The 19,632-nt window shown below is 35.0% G+C and overlaps 1 protein-coding gene across 2 annotated transcripts in view; it reads right to left on the reverse strand.

Moving 5' to 3' along the window:
• IL1RAPL1 (interleukin 1 receptor accessory protein like 1) overlaps nt 1-19,632 on the reverse strand; it is a 689,617-nt gene that overhangs the window by 296,879 nt on the left and 373,106 nt on the right. The gene's annotated exons all lie outside the window — the stretch shown is intronic.

Here is a 19,632-nt window from a genome sequence, read left to right on the forward strand (position 1 = left end):
GAAATCTGTTTTATTGAGAGAACCCTTGGCCACTGTAATTTAACAACATTTTATTTTACAAAACAAACAAACAAAACCCCAAACAAAACACTGAAAACCCCCCAAACAACCAAAAACTACCAATAACCCCATAATAATATTATTCATATCAGGTCTATTACCTAATTCATACCATAATAATATTATTAATTTTGGGTATATTATCTAGTTCAACAAGGATAAGTCCTGCACCTGGGGAGGAAAAAACTCTGGGTACCAAACTGTGCTGGGAGACACCCAGCAGCTTTGCAGAAAAGGACCTGCGGGTCCTGGGGAACACCAAGCTGCACACAAACCAGCAATGTGCCCTTGCAGCAAAAAAGGCTAATGATATCCTTGGCTGGATTAGACAGAGTATCGCCAGCAGACCGAGGTGGTGCCACTCAGCACTACTGGGTCACACCACAGTGTCTGGGGGACAGAGTATCCAGTTCTGTGTTCCCCAGTACAAGAGACATGGACACATGAGCCCTGTGAAGGTTCACTAAGTTGGTCAAGAGGCTGTAGCACCTCACATGTAAGAAAAGGCTGAGAGCTGGGGCTGTTTTGCCTGGAGAAGTCTCGGGGGAATCTGACTGATGTATACAAATACCTGAAAAGAGGGTGTTGAAGAAGATGGAGCCAGGCTCTTTTCAGTGATGTCTAATCACAGCACAGAAAGTTCTTTCTGAGCATCAGGAAACACCTTTATCTATTTACTTTTTATGTTCTATGCTCTTGAGATCAAGGTTGTTGTTATGAGAAAAGTCCCCATTTGGTATAACAAATCAGCTTCCACAGGGTTTAGTTATAGTGGATGAGGATATTTTTCTTGTGAACAGTTCCATGTCAGCAGTTTATAAGTGGAACTGCAAGAAAAAATAAAGCCTAACATTAACTGCTTGTCCTTAGAACATCACATGAACTAATTTCCATGATACATGCTTTCTAGGGGTACTTTGGTATGGTTGAAGAAGTTCAGTTATTCTGAATGAGAGAGGATAAGATGCTATTTTATTTAATTTTTGCCCTTCTAACTCATGTGGCTGATGCCTCAAGACTTGGATGGGTGACCCTTCTTTTGTTATCCAAATTAATTCACTAATTCCTGTATCAGAACAATCCAGTTTCAAACAAGAGACACAATTGATAACAATTTTTAAAAATGTAATAGGAAATGGAGTGGAAAGCTGATCATTCTGACCTTGCAAGTGATTCATGAAAATAATGTTCAAAGGGATCTTCAAGTCCAGTTGCATCATGCATACTGTGATTTTTTTTTAAGTTGTATTATTATTTGAATTTAAGTTTTCAACTACAAATGTTGAGCTTTGCAAACTATGATAACAGTAGGAGACAATTCCTTAAGAAGAGTAATTGTCGTAATTAATGCATCATGATAGCCCAATCTTATCTTGACTTTTATGTACACATACAAATAAATTCATGTATACACAAACACTGTCATGTATAAATAAAACAAGTTTTTTAGTTTGTTAACTTTAAAAAACAATAGCATTTGTTTTGTCTGTACTAGTGAGATGAATGGATAATGTTCACGTTGCTTGTGTATGCTAGGTAATAAATTTTTTCTGGCAGTTGATTAAATACTAGTCCAAAGCCAATAAATTTAATCAATGCATAAGGCCCTTGAATGTTCTTTGAACATTTCACTGTCATGAATTTTACTGCTACTCTGTCAAAAATAAAATACTTATGGACAGCATGATGTCATAAGCTCTCTCTAATTATAAGCTTCCTTTCTTATTGTTAAAGCTTTAAATGTGTTGTGGTGGTGACATAATTCATAATACACAATGATCTTCACAATCCAACCTGAAAAGATGAGTCTATATGCATACATAAGATCTCTTAATTGGTTTCACATTATTTTTTTCCCTCGCATGTGGAAGAAAAAAAAAGAAAGGGCATTTTCACATAAAATCACAACGAATCAACCTCATTCATTTTATTCACATTATTTGTTTCATTTCAAAAGTTCCTAGGTTACCGTGGCTGCCTGTCCATTAACTTCAGTGAAGCATCTTGTTAAAATTACCTATGTGGTTTTGTCTTTTCATATGTACTGTGAATTATGTACAGATCACAAATAACACATGACATGAGACAAATGTGTATAAACTCAAAATCTGATAACCATTTACAGTGATCTGCTTTAGAATTCCTGTAGTTCTTCAAAAGATATATGCAAATATATCCTATGTCCTGGAATTCTTTGGAATCTTTTCTTTTTGCTGTTCATAGCTTCTTTTTCTTTTTTTATCTTGTATGACTGAAAATTTACATGTTATCATACACACATTATGTCCTCTTTCACTATACTATTAATAAAAAAAAAGATTGAATGAAGAAACAATGAAGAATGAATAAGCATGAATGAACAGTAAGGTAGCTGGTCAGAAATGAACACTTATTTAGCATAAAAATACAAAAAAACAGCATTACAATCATAATTTTCTTCAGGTCTATCAAATCCTCTTGTTAAGTGTCCTGGATATAAATATTTTAGGCTCCTTCTCAGGGCAGTATCTATTTCCTAATAATAATATTAAGGTGTATCTTGAGGAATAAAAGTTCCGGTTCCATTGTAAATTTTTTTTTTTTTACAGCAGAAGGGATCATACTATAACCCTGTTGTCTAACCACCTACATTAGGTACACTATGAAATGCATGATTTTAGTACTGGAATGTAACTTCTGTTTGAGGTGTAGCATGTATTTTACTAGCATTAATTTTACTCAATTTAATATTCCAGCAAATGAACGATTCACCAAACCAATAAGTAAATGGCTTTGAATAGTCATAAATGAGTCGTTTTTCCTAGCCTGAGTGTACATTGCACAACTTTCCTGCCACAGAGCCTCATCCTGCCTTTCATTGGGCCATCCTACTTGATGTTCCCATCCTCTGTCACATATGTAGGGTAATAGATGCACAAGCAAAACAGGAGTTCATGTCTGAGCATTATTTACAATGACTCCATAGACCTTTTCAGTCACTGCACTCCTCGACAGAGTTCCTCATCCTGTGTATGTGAAGCATTCTCTGTTCTAGACATTTTAATGCATATATGATGGGATTAAATATTCAGATTTTGGAAGAATCTTGCATTATAGAAATTAAAATCAGTGTCTACAACTATCTAATTTATCATCTCCCAAATGTCTCACTTGCATAAATCTGCCAGAAATAATTCTATATTTTCTCTAGAAAAAGGAACTCTGAAATGTTTAAACAACCCATTACAAATATATAGTGCTAACACAGTAGGGTTATCTCTGACTCTTGTCTATCAAGGCTCACAGTTTTATCTCATTCCTTCCTGGATGCAATTCAGTTTATTAGCTACCTCAAATGGATATGACGTAACTGGTGCACTTCAATACATATTTTATTTCAACTGAACTCCTAATGTTTCTAGACTTTGGTATGCACTTAAACTTTTTGGAAAACAAAATTTTCAAGTTAATTTCAAGTTCCTTTTCTGCTAGTCTTTTGAGTTAGTAATATTGGTAGATACAGTAATGTTTAGACAATAAAGGAAAACAAAAAAACAAGGATCACAGTATGGTTTTGTAAAATAGCTGTTTTTATACTAAACTACTTTAGATTTAATATACTACCTTCTTGGTTTTACTAGGATTCAAAACGGCACTGTATAAGTGGTTGGGCTTTGTTTTCCACAATATATTACTAGATGTTTAACCAGATATTTTTTTTTGTTTTCTTTACTGAAATTAAAATTATTTTGAAGGCATGATTATGATAGATAGAATATGTTTTTAGGTTCCCTAAAGTTCAAAATTACAATTAGATAAGGTAGTGATCTCTAAACTGCTTAAATCCACTTAAATATTCTTTCTTTTGTGAGGGTACTACATACTAGAAGAACTAATGGGCTATGAACTAGAAGAGAATACCTGCAATTGTCCCTATTTCATTGTGTGTTATGAACATATTTATTCTAGAGAAAATCCTAAACATGTTCCTTCCTCTCTACCTTCTTCCTTATACATACCCCAGGGAACTGGAAACATATTATGTTACTATTTGAAAATGTTGGCAAGTTGAAGACATTTATTGCTAGCAAGACTCTAACCTGTCAGATTTACAGTAGATAACCATGCTTGTGCATACTGCCTGTTTTCTGAGTCATAAGAGTTTAAAAATGGGAGGCATCATTTGCATTCTCTCTGAGGAGAAAATATGTATCTTCAAGGTCATAGGCCAAAAATTCCATGGTGATCACAGAGTCATGGAATATCTCAAATTGGAAGTGGATGCATAATGATTGAGTCTAATTCTCTGCTCCTCACAGGACTGCCTAAAACTAAATCATAGAGATACAGTGATAAACATAGAAATTCTCTGTAAATATAAATAACATGAATCATGACATCTTTTTTTTTATGTGTGATCTTTGGAATTTTGGGTCATTTTGAACAAGATGAAGATTATTTTTGCATAATTTCCAGTTCCATTACTTTTCTAAACACATTAGTTCATATAAAGTCCTTGACCTAGCTAGGACCACAAAACCTGTAAATATACATACAGTTTTTTGACATACTCTGCATGTCAACGCCCCTAACTTTTCACTGAAGTTGTAATTTGTCAATTAATGAAGCTGAAATGACTGAAAAAATATCCCCTGAAGAACTTAAAATGAGAACTGAAAAATAAAATGCAACAGTTCTGACTATAGGACAGGATGAGCAAATCACCCCCATTTGACCGTGGTTGTTATCTATATTGCGACACCAAAACTCTAAACACATGAACATTACTTCCTTGCCAATTTCTATGTAACAGTTATTGAGTACCAGATGATGGTTTCCTAACACTAAATATTTTTTCCTTTTTTTTTTCTGTTGACAGAAAACCAAAGCCATCATACTATTCTCGGTGATTATTTGTACTTGTAAAAGAAATAGCATCCACTATATAATTAGGATTCACACAAATACAAAGATATAAATTTCTATATTGTAGCTTGCAAAATCTACAGATTTGATATACAGTGCTTCCAGAAACACAGCTTTGAGTCTCACAAGTCTTCCAGATAGAACTACTGAAGAATCAGAAAGAGTTAGATGCTGGTTCATATAAAATGCTCAAAACTATATTAATCATGTAGCTACTCACTCAAAAACATTAATCCCCCTTTAGCAGTCTTCACACTGTTAAAACAAGAGAGTCTATAATAGTTATTCTTGTCACTCAAAGCAAATTTCTCTGATATATTTTCTAAACACCAAAGAGCAAAACATGACGGTCAGAGTAAGTACTGCATGCCAATGAGATTCTCAGTGGCAGCAAAGGACTGAAACATAAGCAGATTGCTCTTTTTAAGTCACCATTTAAATGTGCCTTTCAGAAGAAAGACTGACAGTAGGTTTTGTTGTAGTTTCCCAAGCTTAAGGTTTTAATGCAATGGCTGCTGTTCTGTTTCGTGAACATTACACCATAGTCTGCTACAGAGCCTCATCCACAGGTTTATTCTCCCTCACATCATTATAGAGGGAAGACATACATTGTTTGACACCCTCCATATCCCACATAAGACAACACCCACTGTCCTGTGTAAATCACTTTATGTCGAGTCTTTTCTGTGAAATACAGTAGGGACCCACTGTCCAACACAGCTTAACTGATTGGGCAGCCAGCCATGCCTGGTCTGCCCTGATGGGACTGAGGGACTTCAACTTTCAGTGCTTGAAGAAAGCCTTCCAAAAAAATCAGAATCATAACATATTTTCCTCATATGCAATTTTGTCTTATTTCTTTCACTGACACAAAGTAATTGTCATTAAAGCTAGTGCAAATCATGTTTTCAGACTATATCACATCCACAGGAATGGCATTTACTGATTGCTCTTGTTGACTGTATTATTTTCACCATAAGCACATTCATGCAAACTCTTCTGTTTTAGCTGATTTTGTCTCATTTGGCCTTTGCCAATTTTCCTCATGCACTGAACAACCACAAGATTTGAACATGTGTGGGCGTATTTTTGTCACAAAGAATAGGAAAGTACCACTTAAAAGTACCACTCTAAACAAACTGTACGTTATTGCATACACTGACGGTTTATTGCTCTAATTGAGAGCTAGATATTTTCTCTTAGGTGAGCAATAGGAGAGGTTAACAGAGTCTTTCTTGGTTTTCATTCATTCCCTGTTAAGACCCCCTGTGACCGACAAGTCCAGTGCTGAGACCTGTATGATTTTAGAATGCTTCCCTAAACAAAGTTCTCAGAAATAAAACAAACACAAATCTGCTCTGATAAGGAAAACTTCTCATGGTGGAGAACTGAACAGTTTTTCAAAAACAATGGTCAATTTTTCAGGCTTGACAACTATTCTAATATAACATCCCTTGAATAATGAACAGACTTGAGCTTGAGAGGGTGTCCCTGAGGCCCATAAAAGAGTATGCACACTGTTTTGGCTTCAACATTTGAAAATCAAATGAAAAAAATAGCAATTTCAATAACCACAAATGGAGTATTTACCGTCAGTGTATCAAAACGGCCCAGGAGATCTCATATTTGTCTGAGACCAGTCTTCTGCTCATGTCAAGTGATGAAGGGATCAATGCAACATGGCTGTTGCAGAAAAAGGGACTGTAACCCTACCAACTGGAAAGCAATGATACTGTGAAGGAAATATTTTGGGAAGAGGGTATTTTTGCATATAGCAGCAAGTTCTCTGCAGTGGGGAGATCAGAGAGACACTCGGAGTCACCTCTGGCATGGCCTGTGCCTGCCTGGGGACACTTGCCCTTCCTATTCCTTACTTGGCGGCCTGAGAGAATGGTACAACCTAGAAATGTGAAAGCTGTATCTGCTGCTATCAAATCTCATTGCCATCTTAGAGAAGTTTTTAAGAAGGACAAGGATTTAGTATAATTTTGTATAGCAGTAAATCTATACAAATTCTTAATAACTTTTCTACCTGTAGTGCTACAGAGCCTGGGGTAAAATTCATAGTACAGAAGAGTGAGAGATAACATAATAATTTTAACAAGGTATGCACATCCCATTAAAATTAAAATCATGTATCTCTACTGCCATGCAATCTGTATATTTTAAATACCTGAACAAAAAAATATGAAGTAAAAAAATTAGATGTAAAGGAATGCAGTAATTAAAGGTTCCTTAATCCTGCCACCCTGTGCGCCATTATTACAATGTTATCTTTAAATAGCATGAGCACATTTCCTTTTCCCCAGTCTTTCCTCCACTCAGCCACTTCTTTTTCTGATTTGGTAGTCTGAATGTGCAAATCCCAGTACATGCTCCTGATCTCATCTTTCTTTATATCTTACCACTCAGCATGCAGGTCCTGGTTTTATGTACTGCATATCCTGAACTGAATACAAAGAATTTAATTTCCTTATAAGCTCGTATATAACTTTATCACTGCACTATCCCAGTTTTTCATTAACCTTTCACCTTTCAGACTAGAATATTTGGCTGCAATCTCCCAGGGAAAATATTTTTTTCTTTTTCTCACCCATCTTGAAAACTTAGCCCAAACAATACATAAAGAGCTAGTTGTTTTCACTGCAGTTAACTGAAATTTTTGATTTTTAGATTAACTCCTCTCAAATAAACACTGACTGAATGAAAGTGACCATTAAATAACGTACTTGGAATGACTGCATGAGTAGCTGAAAAGTCTTGGCTTACTCCATGGATTACTTATGTAGATTCAATTCCTGAGTTCTTCTTGCTCAACTGAGTACTCCTACATTTAAGTTAAGACTCTATGTGGTTATGAAGGACATTTCCAGTAACATTTAAATTTTACTTCAAATGAAAACACATGAGTGTGTTAGAAGGAAAGAACGTGTTTGTATTTTTTAACAGCTGCTCTGAAGCTTTTAATACAAATTGATAACTGCAAATCTAGGTCCCATTGGAGTTATCAGCCAATTTCCAGTGATTCAGAAGTCAGGATCTCAGTCAAAACTCAGACACTTTGGGAGGTAATGGTTTTCTACTGAAAGTACTCGTACTTTCTGCACTTTGGTAGTAGCATAACCCCTTGCTTATTGGGGAAAGAATCGTTCCTACAGTAAATGGGATTCAGGTGCCTTGAAGCCAGAACAGTGGCTACAATTAAAGCCTTTTTTGCTGCAGCATTAGTTTAAGTGCACATTTTCAAGATATGCTTTTCCAGCTCAGCTGAGAGTAGCGTCAAATCTAGTGCCTGTCAGTCCTGGAATATTTTCTATCCAGTGCTCTTGTAGCAAATTAGGTAAAGATGTTGGTTTAGAAGCCTCATCTTCTGATTTTTACACTTTGTTATTAGTGTTTGTAGAAACATACTGTAGGACACTGCGTCCAACATAGGCCTTGCCTTTATTCCAGTAGAAAGATCCAGGGTTTTCTGAGGCTGAGAATCTGCTCTGTTCAGGTACTGGAAGAGTTCAAGGCCAGATTAATGGGGCTTTGAGCAACCTGGTCTACTGAAAGGTGTGTCTGCCCATGGCAGGGGATTGGAACTAGATAATCTTTAAGGTTCCTTCCAACCAAGCCATTTTATTTCATATTTTTTTGTTCAGGTTTTTAAAATATACACATTGCATGTCAGTGATTTTAATTTTAATGGGATGTGAATACCTTGTTAAAATTATTATACATGCATATATGAAGAAGTGTTCCAGTTATTAAGGTAGAAAAAAAAGCAGAAATAGCTTTTGTAGAAATTGTGAAGAAGAGAGAGAGTTCTTGCTTGATCAAGAAAAGCAACAGTAACTGAAGCCCACTTTGCAAATGGGGGAGCACAAGATCAAATACAAAAATGAAGAGTAAGAGATGAAGTAAGAACTGGAAATGAGGTCAATCGCAGCTGCTATGCACAGGTGAAAACCTGCAGTTTCTTAGACTTTGCCCTTAAGAATTGAAAAGATTTCTCTTGAAGTGCCAAAGAAATCTTCCTGCTCCTCTTCTTTCCAACTGTTGATACAATGGTACAATGGTACAATGGTACAATGTCACTTCCTGGATCATCCCACTACAGAAGCAAAATCATTTTTATCTTTTCTAATATCTTATGACTGCAAACAGACTTCTTCCTGCAGTTATCCCCAAACTGTTATTGAAATATTGTCCCATTGGTTGTTTTGGACATCTTTTGCATCTCACAGAGCAAGGCCAAGAGATACTGTGCTGATGAATTTTATGTTGGACTTCCTACCCATCCCAACTTTATGGACATCTTATTGGGGAATTGAATGCATAATGTGAAGCCTGATTAGTACCATAAAATTATCCTCAGCCTGCCTGGCCTTGGCCTGAGGCGAGGTGTCACACATTGGAAAGAAGAATTCCCTTCAGTGTTCATAAAACTTCACAAAATCAGTAGAGTTAGAATGAATATTGAGGCGGAACTACACCTGGGACCAAACACTGTACTGAGTTGTTTATATTGAATAGGGTTAATTGTAATGTCCAGAACAGGTAGAAAGATGTTTTCAGGGGGAAAAAGGTAGTCCCCCCCCCAAAAAAAAAAACTTTAACGAAAACAACACAACAAAAACATGTCATGAAAATGTCACTGAAGTGTCATTAGTATTTGTGCTCCTTTAAGCAATCTCTCTGTCAATTAAATCACCCACAGCTGAAGGTGATGAGCCTTAATCTCTACATACAGCCTTTAGGAGCAGCAAAATTGATCTTGAAATCCTCAAGAACATCATAGAAATGAAGCTGATTGTGTAGTTGCTTATTTCTTGCTGTTAAATTTATCCAGTTCATATTGTGCTTGAAAGACTTGTTAAAAAAGCCCCAAAACGTAATTGTTTGTTATTTGTTTTTTTCACTACATATTGCAAAGAACTGAAAAGAGTATACAGAAAAAATATTTTGCATTCTTCAAGATTATCATAAAGCAAGTTAACCTATCAGGCAAAACCCAATAATTTTAAATTTCTTTTTTTTTAGCCTGCTTTTTAAAAAATGTACTTATTTTTACATACAACCCTCTAAATAAATTTAATCATGAAACTGCATTAAATATAAAACTTTGGGATTATTTTCACTCTGAGATAACAGGTATATGCATGAAAATTGGTCCTGTTTATATCAAGACTTAGCATGCAAGCTGGAAAAAGAAATGTCAAAATCATGAAAAGGTCATATTGTAAAGATTTCCTGTAGACTGACAAATTTAATTTGCATAATTATTATAATTTTCGTTACATAAAAGAAAAACTTAAAATATGGCTTTACAAGGGTTTGTTTCATTACAGCCTAAAAAAGACAGGCCAGAATCCACAGTGCAACCCCAAAAATAGAAAGATCAAACTCATTTCAATCACTTGGCCATATTTGCATAAGAAGTCTGTGACAACCAAAAATTAAACCCACTTTACAAGCATGTCCTCATCAACTGCATTAAGACCATCCATTCTTGCCTTTAATTCCCTTTCTTGGTTCACTATGCATATATATATATATTTATATGTATATATACACACACGTGTGTGTATGCTGGTGCGCAACTAAGGATGTGTGTGTGTGTGTGCATTACTCTGTGTATTTATACTCACAAACTAACTCTTGCATTAAGGGTAAACAGGACTCCTCCTCACTGTCTAATCTTGATTAATTTTCTAAATGAAGTCCAAATTTAGCACTCAAATGCTATATCATAATGCTTACTACGTTAAATGGCTGAATTAACATTATAGAGAAAGTCTTGACCTTTGATAATCGTCTCAGCTTTTGCAATAACACACCACAAGATCTGTTTTGTCACTCTCTTCACCTTTGAAATTAGCAGCACCAGGTTATTTTGATAGATTGTAGCGCTAAGCATGCATCAAATATGCAAATTTCAATATTTTCATAGTGGGAATATCTGAAGAATATTATTTTCAGTGTTACAAATAAGTTCTATTTATTAACTCTACTTGTAAGCTTCATGTCTGGAAGACATTAAAAATAAAGTAAATTAATAATTTTCAGACTACCATCAATTCTGCATATATTTACTACAAAGGAGTTATCTGTAGTCATTCTACAGTCACCATTGGAACTGAAGAAACAATTCATTATGAAATAGGATCATTGAAACATGGATCTTAGAGTGAGGAAGTGAAATACTCTTTGAATCCAAATGGTTCAGGTGTTACAAGATGTCACTTTATCACTTTTAGCACATCAAACCTGGAGTCACTTTGAGACATCACATGACTTCTACCTTCTTCACACTGGAGTATTGATTCATGTGCATCAGTAGTCCTTTGAAAAACCCACTATTTGACATTGTCAGAGGCATCAAGTAACTCTCTTCTGCTCATGCCTTACATTTCCAAGACAATATTTCATTAGCATCCACACTGTGTAAATGAGTATCTTTCTTCTTTTTCCTCCAGTTCCCTCCGTGGTCACCACCTATCAGTATCTCATCATGAAATCACAAAGTGTTTGGGTCCAGCATCTTACCTATACACCACCTTTAATGGACATGAACTTTTAAGAATGAATGTTACTAAGCCAAGCTATTGTTGACCAAAATATTTAAAAAAATATTTAGTTCAAATCCCCCTCTTTCTCAGTCACAGGAAATATACCAATAGAGTAACATCCATTAACTATTTTTCAAGACTATCTTGAAAGTCTAGATCTTCATTTTTCTTTAGCAAGAGTTAATTATTAACTAATTAACCACATGATCTCAGTGAGATGTGCAGCATTTCAGTTATATTTTGAATAAGAAACTATTGGAAGATACCCTTAAAAGAGGGATAATGCCTTCTAATAGCCATCACTGTTTAAAATAATTAGATTTTATCATTAAACACTTACACAGTGAAAATAGATGAACGTTGCAGGCTTCATCAATATAATACACTCAAAAATTGATTAGAGATATTATTTGAGAAACAGAGGGATTTCTTTATTTCTTTAAGACCTTAGAGACTGAACAAAAAACCAATTTGCTGCTTGTTAAGCAACAAAATTAAGTTAGAATAAGGTTCTCCAACAAGAGAATATTGATAGCTTGCCTTCTAAATTCTGTAGATTAATACATTTATATTCCGATTTCTTCTTTACTTCTTTATCCTATGGGAAGCAAGGGCCGACCGAATTGTTCCAACAACTTCCTGAAAACACATCTCCTTCTTCCCATCTTTACTTATTCTTACTGTAGCAGCACCAGAAAGTGTTCAGTAGGCAGGTTTATTCAGTCTCTCTACTCTGTTAGTAACCTTTCTAGGTTATGGCACACACACTCTTTTCAGATGTAATCCTTCTGAACCAGTCATGAAAAACTTCACCACAGATCATCTAATATTTGATGCTTCTGTGAGTCTGACTAAAGATTCACAACTGTTGCTTTTCTCGCCCTTTTCTAGAAGAAGATTTGTAATATTTATTTGGTCAGAAATCTTGGAAATGTTAAACTAATTACTAAGACTCTTATTTGTTGAACTGATGGTTTTAATGAACTGATGAACTGATGAATTTTGTGAGCCTCAACCACTATATTAGATTTGCATTTCAGAAGAATTTATATTGTAAATTATTCAATCCCATTACTTTCTTACATTATGGACTCTTCAAATAAGTTTAATATTTTAAAATGCCAGTCTCATATCATAACTACAGAGATACGTCTCTTAACTTTCACATCATCCACTGCATTTCAATGTATATGATGTGAACACACAAATGAAGTGGCTTAGTTTGGAATTCAGTTTAAGATATTTCAGTTCTGTGATCCACTTACATTCACATACCTGTGTGCTATGTCTAAACTCCTACCACATCTATCAGTCTGCCTGATGGAGCCTAGCAAATGGTTTAGCTAAAAAGCCACAAAAAGCTCATTCTGTCTACCTAAGAGTGGGTGAATAGTGGCATGTGGTTTACCCAAATGTATCCTACACTCAGCCTCCTCCAGACCTAGTACCATATATGTCATTCCCTTGCAAATGTTTTGGAAATACTCCTAGAGCCTCTAAAACAAGAGTCACTATCCCTGTGCAATGGAATCAAGTTTTAGCTATATTTTAAGGTTAGCTAAATTGCTCTCTGGCCTGAGAACAATGGGAATTAAAAAAAGAAAACAACTGGCATGCAGCCATTTAGCATCTAGATGCTTAAACTGAATTTGATGTCTATAAACAGCTTATATACACAGAGGTAAGCATTTGCAGGACAGATTCAAAATACAGTTTGAAATAAAATGTTAGGAGCAAACTTAAATGATCAGGTAGGTGGCCCAAAATATTACTAGCAATACAAATTGGCTGTTTTGAATTCTGTTAGAGGATTAAAAAATCTATAAAAATTTGAAAAAATTAAAAACCATTGTTTTGAAAATGACTTAAATATCTATTATATGGAATTAATTTTTTCTGTATTTTCTCCTCCTTCATTTGCTAAACAGGCATCTTGAAAGCCACTTCTTCCATACTGTTGCATATTTCTTTGTCTTTTTCTAAGATGGATGAAGTTAGAAGCACAGTGTAAAGCAAGCAAAATACTGGCTACTTTAACAACATAGAAACTATAATTTTTACTATGAACAATGCATATCAAAGCCACCTGACTACCCGCTAGGACTTTCGCCTCTTAAATTACAGCTACAAAAACAAGCAGCACAGTCATATTTTACTATTTTACTGAAATGAGATCTAAAGTGTTACTTTTTTGCTCATAATTCTTAATTTACTTGTGGCAAGAAGAATCTTGACAATCAAAGGGCAAGAAAAACTAGGTTGCTGAAAGTGTTCTTAGTGAAAAACAAACCTCTAATAAAATAGTTGAAGCAATAGTCAGACTATGTTATTTGTTACATTGCTGCATTTCAGTAAATATCTCAACAACAAAAGAATTAGTAGTTAAAGAAATTTGGTATCACATAGAAGACTTTTCTTTAAATAATTCTCTCTTCAAGCATTTTTTACGCCATTCCTGTAATATTCAATATTAACAATGCCTTCTGCTCAATCAAATACATCAATTTCTTCTTCTTTTCCAATATCAAGAGTCTTCCCCTATTCTGTGTAAGTATGGCCATTTCTTATTTTCCCCTCAGTATAAATAATATATCCTTTAATGAAGTCTTACATATAAGAACTATCTGAACTAACTTAATAAGTTCTAGATGAAGATGTTAAGGTCAGACAGCTGGCCATCTGAAGTGTCAGAAGGGCAAGGGAATGGAGAATGAGTAGATTTCAGTCACCTGACTTTCAACAAGTATCAACCCCAAGAAAATCCCAGATCTCATTTATTTCTGGGAGCAAGTGCTTTTGCCATCTGTACAGGACACTTAATGTAAGCTCCAGTTACCCAAGCTGTATAAATTCCTAATGTTAGCCTGAAGGCTTTTTTTACTCACCAAGGCATCCCTAAGTTGCAGTGAAAAATTTCATGGATGTCTGACTAGCCTACCAAGCTTGCATTTGAAAAGGAGATAGATCAAACCTTAATCTCCATAAGAGACAGATCACTTGTGATGGTTACCATTTTCACAGAAGAAAAAGACCTTGGAAAAGGCTCAGACAAGCTTACAAATGTAGTGCAAAAATAATGAAGGTGCATTAAACTGCCTCCTCACCTCTCTATAAACCAAACCAACACAAAGGTGGGGACCAAGGAAAGTCCATCTCGTATGTGTGACAAAAATTCTCCTGAACTTGCACACCACTTCAAGAGGCTGTCAGAGTTGTTCACTTAGAATCATAGAATCATTAAGGTTGGAAAAGACCCCTAAGATTGAGTTCAACTGTTAATGTAGCACTTCCACAGTCACCACCGTGCAGCCATTTCCTCTGTCCTGTCACTTGTCACCTGGGAGAAGAGACCAACTCCTGTGTTGCTATGACCTCATTTTAGATAATTGTAGACAGTGATAAGATGTCCCCTGAGCCTCCTTTTCGGCAGACATGCTCCAACCCCTCAGTGTCCTTCATGTTCAAAACTGAACACAGGATTTGAGGTGTGGCCTTAACCAGTGTGGAGTAAAGAGGGAAAATCACTGCCCTGGTCCTGCTGGACACACTGTTTTTGATACAGGCCAGGATACCATTGCCACTGTTGCCTTGTATTCAGCCATCAGCAGCCAGTTTTTCCAGGAGAATGCCCTGGAAGATGATGTCAAGCTCTTTATTAAAGTCCAGGTAGACAACAGTGTTCCCTCATGAATTAAGTGGGTCAGCTTGTCATAAAAAGAGATCAGATTGGTCCAGCAGGACCTGCCTTTCATAAATTCATGATGGCTGGGCCTGATTCCCCAGTTGTTCTGCGCATGCCATGTGATGGCACTCAAGATGACCCGCTCCATGACACAACTTCTCTACAAAGACATGTAATGGTGGTTCAAACATTTAAACAATTCAAATGGTGCAGACAGTTCTATCCTTATTTTTTCCTGGTTTTCTTTTCCGTCCCCTTAGCTCTCTTGCCATAGTGTTATGAACAGCTATATGCTAAATGCTCACAAAACTAATGTTTGGGCCAGCTCTAAACTTGAACTTCTGGGCTTTTTGCACTCCAATAAATGCAAATAATGAAAACTTGCAAATCTGCATTCTGAACTATTTTGGAGAAATTTTAAACCTCTTTCTAGTGCTCTTTTTCTCTTAACTTTACCACTTCTCTTTACTTTACCACTGTGATGCTACTGATTTAAAGGCACTAATAGAATATCAGCCTCTTCTGAGAATTATTTCTGAGTATTGTTAACATATTTGGTATTCCTTTAAGAAAGCTTATTTCTCTTATCCATTGTAAGATTCCTTTGTCACTAATAGAAATAAGTGTAACCAAAGATCTCATGAAGATCTAGAGAAAACTATGTTATTGAATTTTTAAGATAAACTGCTGTAAGACTTCATTTTCCATTCTTTTTTTTCCTTTTTTGATTTTCATTCAGATTTAATAACTAGTTGTTATAGGAACACTTACTCTTTTTTTTAAATAATATTTGGCAAAACCTGTGTAAATTAATAAAAATATTTGTAAGTATGTATGGCCAGGATAAAAGCCCTTCATAGAGTAATACAGATTTCAAAAATGGCTGTTACCCTGCAATAGCAACTCCCATTTGTAAACATGTTTTACATTATTCAAGATGATGAAGAAACGGTGCTTGCACAAGGTTTATGAAAAATTGATTCTATTTCTTATTTTGCCTACCATTTCCTTCAGTAAAGCAAAGATTTCCCTATACATTCTGAATTCAGGATTTCTGATATTGAATTAAACAATTGTGCATACATTAAATATGTAAAAATAGATATTCTTCTTAAAATGAATTGACATGATTGATATGATTTGACAGAATTAGAGCTGTACAACTAAAAGAAATCAATATTTTTATATTTGAAGATGAGCACTACAGGAACATATCCTATCTAACAAAAGAAATTTATGCTATCTAACCTAAAATGAATTTTCGTGTGATGAAGATAAAGAATGATTTTTTCATAAATTCAGCAATCTCACATTTCCAATCATGGCTAGGAAAGAAAAAACCACCCCGATAAATTATATTGTCCTACACTGTGGTGCTTTTCAAAGATAGTTTGGAAGCAGTTTTAAGCAACAATTTTTTGAAGAATATTAATGTCCTCTTATTTAAAATATCTCTATGGCATTCTATTTTATTCCTGTTTTAAATAAAATATATCTATACTAATTGAACTGTATGGCAGGGAAGTTATGCGATTCAGCAACATAATGTCTGTATGAGTGGATGCATGTGCATATCTATTTGTAAATATAAAATCATAAAATAGAACTGCTGTGAATTTGAAATATCTCTCATACATCCATCCAGTAAAGATTAAAGCTCACCTTAAAACATTAATTAGAAACATTGATGTATTTGAAGCCTCTACCTTCATATTTGCAAGGCCATAGCAAGAGTAATGAGGCTAAATGAAAGTGGACAATAATCTGCCTTCCTTCCTTCCCTTGTAAAATCAGAAAATTCTGTATGCTTCACACTATTTCAGTCTTTACTTCTTTGTCTAGAACGTTGTATTGTGTGTTACTAGGTTAGATATTAGAAAAAGGTTCTCCACTCAGAGGGTGTTTGGGCACTGCAGCAGGCTCCCCAGGGAAGTGGGCAAAGCATCAAGTCTGACAGAGTTCAAGAAGCATCTCTACCTCCTGATGTAAAATCTCACTTTTACAAATAAGTTTAAAAACAACAGTCATTAGTTAGCAAGAGCATATTCAGGTTTAGAAAGATGTCTGAATTGCTACATATACTGTATGTGATGATAAAAATGATTTCTGAACACTCAGACATATCAATGCAAAAACCCCATTTCATCTTTTGCAATATAACCCATTGTAGCACTTCACCATAAATCCCAGTCCTGCCTTCCTCCAGGACTCCACTGACCTAAGCTGATAATATGTTGGGCAACTAATAGAGACACTGTAGTTGATGTTTTTCAGGCAGGGAAGGAAAAGATGAATAAATGAAGAAAATGTTGGTTCAATGGGAACAATATTTCACCTGTTTTTGCAACGTTAAAGGCAGAACATTTGACAGAAATTGCTTATTACTTGCTGTTGTACCAGATAGATAGATAGACACACATGATTTCTGGGAGCTGGAGTTATATATATGCATTAATTCTTTGTGCAGCCTATCTAATTGTATTTATTGCCCATACTTGATAAACAGCAAGCAACCATGTGATGTGACATCCACTGAAAGACTTAATATTTTATATCTTTGGCTTCCTTAAAATTGCAGCACAGAGAAATTGCAACAGAATGATGAAGAAAGGAGGTTCTGAGCAAATTAAATAATACACGTTGGACTGTTTCACCCCTTCAATTAAGTTTAAAATAAAAACTAAACAGAGTCTTTTACTCAAAGTGCAGTTCTGCTTTTGCCCATTTACCCTTTACTGCCTGCCCTCATCACCTCTCAGGTGTATTTCTTCTTGCTGTCCTACTCAAGTTATTGTAATCATCACACTGAACATGTTTGCTACAAGGTAATTTTAAGTGTCTTATCTGAGCTTCTCCACTGGGTTTTTAAAACTGAAATAGCTTGTAACATTTATTCTGAAGGCATCACATCATTAAAATAAACAGAAACCCCAAATCTGTAAGAAAAGACTCCTAAATATCATCTCTGCAATCTTCACTTTGCTCCTTGAAAGAAATTATAGTTCTTGCTCACTAATCTTTCTGAAGATTCTTTGATACGTTCTACCAGTAACCAACATAAGGTGACAGCAGGGCTGAGTATTCTGATTTCAGTGACAAGACCAAAAAGCAATAGTAGGTAGCTATTTGATGTGAGAGGTTTAGTTAGGTATTTCTGTAGCAATAACTTTGGAAGTACAGATAGAGTACATAATTTTGTCAGACGGTATCACTTCAGCCTCTTTTTTTTTTTTAATCAGATAATTGCTTTATAGTGTAAGAATCTGAAGGAAGGATGAAGAAAGAAGAGAACCATTATACTGCTGAGTATTTAATTTTATTTATATGAGGTTAAAATATCAAGTACATGTTTATCTCAGGAACCTGAATTATTAAGTTTTAAACTAGATTCTAGGTGGGCATTTGAAACTACTTGAAAGTAACCTTTGACTGTATGCAGAAAACATGCACTAAAAAGTACATTCCTCTGATGCTGAAATGAGGTTTTGTCTTCTACCAATAATAATCTTGCTCATACATTTAAAAGGTTCCATCCAAGAAGTATAAAATAGAAACACAGATACAACAAGCTTAGATGGCTCTTTAGAAAATACTAGTGGGTGTCCTGAAGGTGAAAGGCTTTGTAACTTGTCATAATAGTTTTCAGGAGAGCAATTAATTGCTAATTTATTTTTTAAAATCTATCATAGATCTACATGTATAAGCACTGACAACTGGAAATAAATCATGTGCTAAAAAAGCAGTATGTAGTTTAAAGCAGTAGAGAACATATCTCTGAATTGAAAAGAAATTCATGTAGGAAAGGCATAAATACAGGTTGAGATAATAAACACATTTTAAAGTGTGTCTGATTATCTAAATTCAGCATTTATCTATACTTGCTGGAAAGTGCAACATCAGATAATTAAGGTTTTCTTTATATAAGCAGAGGAGATATTTATGGTATTTTAAATAGTATTATGGAATAATTGACAAAACTATTTCCATTTTCATGGCCACTGTTACAAACTTATCTGAAATATATTAATCTAAACATAACTAAACATTTTCCTTAAGTAGCCTAATTTGTAACATTTCTGATGATTGTCATCATCAGAAAAATCATGTTGAAAATGTTATTGGGCAAATGATTGATATGAAATGTCTCACAGGTTATGTAAAGAGCTCATAGAATAAATGCTTTTATAAACACATTCATTAGTAAAAATCTCCTTCATCACCCACAGATCAGACAGTAATCTGTGCTCCCCCTCCCCAAAATAAAAAGTAATAAAAAAAAAATGTGGCAGACACTAAACATCTCCAGGTGACGGTAAAACAGTTTCCTTATTTTCCTTGCATCATGAGAATAGCTGCATCATGCAGCTTCCTTTTCTAGCCACTCAGTTTCTTTAAACTTCGTAAAGAAACTTTTTCACTCTTTCTATT

The sequence above is a fragment of the Manacus vitellinus genome, unplaced genomic scaffold (assembly GCF_001715985.3).
Source record: "Manacus vitellinus isolate BGI_N305 unplaced genomic scaffold, ASM171598v3 scaffold_7_pilon, whole genome shotgun sequence".
Lineage (NCBI taxonomy): Eukaryota > Metazoa > Chordata > Aves > Passeriformes > Pipridae > Manacus > Manacus vitellinus.